Below are 3,748 nucleotides of genomic sequence, written 5' to 3' on the forward strand. Positions count from 1 at the left end.
TGAGGATATTAAGAGTGAAGTGGTGGAGTCTAGCCTGTCAATCAGGTCACAGCCTGATGATGTCTCCTTATGCGTGTAGCTTTATCATGGGGACTTGGGGAACTTCTCTTCCTCCGTGGTGGTGGAATGCACTTTCTGCTTGACATTCCTGTTGACAAGCCATTTCAAGCCATGTTGATGGCAGCCAGAGACCTGAGATGCTTCCACTGCCATTGGATCCACAAGACTTTTTTACCCACTGGCCTGTGATCTTCCTGCATTCAGCATCTTGCAGGTGCTGTGTGATTCTGAAGAGGAATTTATAGACTAGTATCAGACATATAGGCTAATACTGGATTTACGGACTTTTTCTGGACTGGACTGGGTTGGGATGTTTCCTCAATATACAATTGCTCTTTGATATAAAGATATAAAGCTCTCTCTTATACACATATAAGTTGGAGTTGTTTTTCTAGTCAGCCTGGTCTAACACAACCACAGATCAGAATATGGAAAAAGATATCAAGGAATCAATTCCACTCACAATAGTCATGCAAAAGCTGAAATACCTAGGAATAAACCTAACCAAAAAAAAGCAAAAGACTTGTACAAAGAAAACTACAAAAAATTACTAGAAGAAAGGGAAGGATCTTCACAATGGAGGAACATCCCATGTTTGTGAATTGGAAGATTCAATATTGTGAAAATGTCAATATTACCTAAAGCACTACATAGATTCAATGCAGGCCTGATCTACATCCCAGCATCATCCTTCAAAGAAATTAAAAAATGATTACCAACTTCATATGGAGAAGGAAGAAGCCCAGGATATGCAAAGAACTCACCAAAAAGAAGAACAAAATAGATGGTTTGCTCTGACTGCAATGCCTACTATACACCACAGTTGTCCAAAAAAAAGCCTGTTACTGGTTTATTGATATACACTCTGACCAATGGATCATGACAGAAAACTCAGAAATGAAGATATCCACATACAGACAACTTATTTTTCTCAAAAGCATTAACTGGGAAGAAGATGCCCTTTTCAATAAATAGTACTGGAAAAATTGGATATCCATCTGCAGAAGAATGAAATAAGACCCATATCTCACTCCATGCACAAAACAAACTCAAGATGGATCAAAGACTTGACCATAAGACCCAAAGCTATTTGGATCATCAATGGAAAAATTGGGAAAAAGCTAGGAACCCTAGTTCAAGGAATACATGGGTTATCAGAAATAACAAAGGAAACACACTCCATGGAAGATAAAAGAGATCAGTGGGAACTAATAAAAATAAAAGACCTGTGTACATAGAAAGGCTCTATTCAAAGAGTAAAAGGAGCCCACAGACTGGAAAAATATATTCAGTAACAACATAACAAAGGACTAATTAAGATCTACAGAATTTTACAAGCTTACAACAAGAAAAAAATGAGTACCCCTCTGAGCAGGTGGGCAAAAGACCTGAACAGATGATTCACAAAGGATGACACTCAAATGGCTAAAGAACACATGAGGAAATGTTCCTGGCTCTTATCTATCTGGGAAATGCAAGACAAAACAACAATGAGATACCACCTAAGGCCTATCACTCTCGCCCAATATAGAAAAACTGAGAACAACAAATGTGAGAGAGGATGTGGTGAGATAGGAACTCTTATCCACTGCTGGTGGATTTGTAAATATGTACAGTCACACTGGAAGACAATATGGTGATACCAAAAACAGATGGCAGTTGAACTACCATATGACCCAGCAATACCATTACTGGGAAGATACCCAAAAGAATTAAGAAACAGATCATGAACAGGCATTTGCTTCCCCATGTTCATCACAGCACAGTTCACAATAGCTGGAAACAGCCTAAATTCTCATCAGCAGAAGAGTGGATTAAAAAAAACAACAAAGAAAACTCTGGTACATACACACAAGGGAATACAACACAACCCTGTAAAACAGCGATGAAACTGCGAAACACCTCAAGACGTGGAAGGATCTGGAAGACATCGTGCTGAGTGAAGTTGGTCGAGCACAAAAGGACAGATACTGTGTGAGTCCACTGCAGTAGGAATGAGCAGCAGAGTGGGCACAAGCTCAAGCTTGCAGGCCATCCAGTCTTCTGGCTGGGGACCAGACAGCTTGGTAAAGAGCCAGACCAGTGCCAATGAAGCACACATCATCCGCTCCAGGTAAGGATAGCATAGGTAGGTCTCTTCGCCAGAGAGTGCCTCACAAAGGGGAGTCAAATGGACAGGGGAGGGATCCTGTCTGCTGAATGGTAGCCATGTGGATCTGGGATGAGGTCCTTCAGAGAAGGAGGTGACCCTCTTATAGGGATGAAGCCTACTGATGGGAAGGGTAGCTCAGGAGAGGGGAGAGAGAACAGTCAAGTTTGGGGAACACAGGTGCATGTCTGTTGAGGGGAGGGAAGGGAGGGCTGACCTCCAGGTGGGGAGAGGAGAGAATGAGGATGCTCTTGGGAACATTAGGTGGGAAGGGTTTTAGTGGTGTGCAGTGGATGGACAGAAGTGACCTAGGGCATCAGGGAGTATCCTGGGACCCAGGCCAGGTGCTATAGAACAATAGGACACTGACTCCTAGATCTTCGGGGTGCATATCATGCTCCAGAGGCTGCATCTGTGAGACCCCATATGGGAACTCCACTGGATGAACTGGAGTCCACCTCAAACACACTTGTAACCTGAGGATTTAAGCTGGAAAATACATGGTGTCTGAGGAAGCAAAAGACAGCTGTACCAGGAATGGTGTACTGTTGGTTGGCGGACAAACAGCATCTTGCTACTTCAATGTCCTGTGTACTGTATTAAGATATATATTATTCCGGCAATCCTGTGAAGGTCATTCTATTTTGCTCATACTTGTTCATATTAGGATGTATCTTAGATTTGCATCGCCATTGGGGGCCACCCTCTTGAAGCTGTGTTATTTGTTTCTCTGTGTGTTGCTAAATGAAACCCAGGGACGTTGAGCCTATAGGGAAAGCAAATAAAAAGGGTTTCAGGGGGGGCAGGATAAAGAAGGGTGGGAGAAATAAGAGGGCAATGATGTCAAGATGTCCAGAAAGAAAAAGCGTGTTTGGAGACTGTGGTAGTTACATAATCAGGTGTCAATTTGGGACTTGAGAGGATTAAGAATAAAGATGTGGAGTCTAGTCTCTCAATCAGATTGTAGCCAATGAGGCCTCTATGTGGACATGGTTTTCTCCTGAGAATTCTGGGAAACCTGGTTTTTCCTCCTTGGAGGTGGGAGAGACTCTGCTCACCCCCTTGGAGATGCTCTACTGACAAGACACATGGCACTATGCAGATAGACCCCATTCCCTGGGAGCTGGAGGAGCCACATGGAGACCCCTGCTAGCGCTGAGATGCCTACAACACCACTGGATCCAAAGACTTTTTACCCACTGGCCTGTGATTGTCCTGCATTCAGCATCATTTCATTTGTTTCATGAGTCTAAAGAGGACTTTATAGACTGGTATCAGACATATGGGCTAATATTAGAATTATGTGTTTAGACTGGACTGGGTTGGGATGCTTTCTTATTGTACAATTACCCTTCATATAAAACTTTCTCTTATACACATATGAGTTTCTATGGATTTGTTTCTCTACTCTACCTAGACAAACACGGAGACTAATTATGGAAGCAATTGTACAATTCTGTTTGACATGATTGAACTATGGAATAATAAGGCATATATATTAACTCCCAAGTTACAGCAAATTAAAAATGAAAAAAAAAA

Source organism: Echinops telfairi, unplaced genomic scaffold, assembly GCF_000313985.2.
Source record: "Echinops telfairi isolate 266 unplaced genomic scaffold, ASM31398v2 ScPeMD7_11;HRSCAF=52, whole genome shotgun sequence".
NCBI lineage: Eukaryota > Metazoa > Chordata > Mammalia > Afrosoricida > Tenrecidae > Echinops > Echinops telfairi.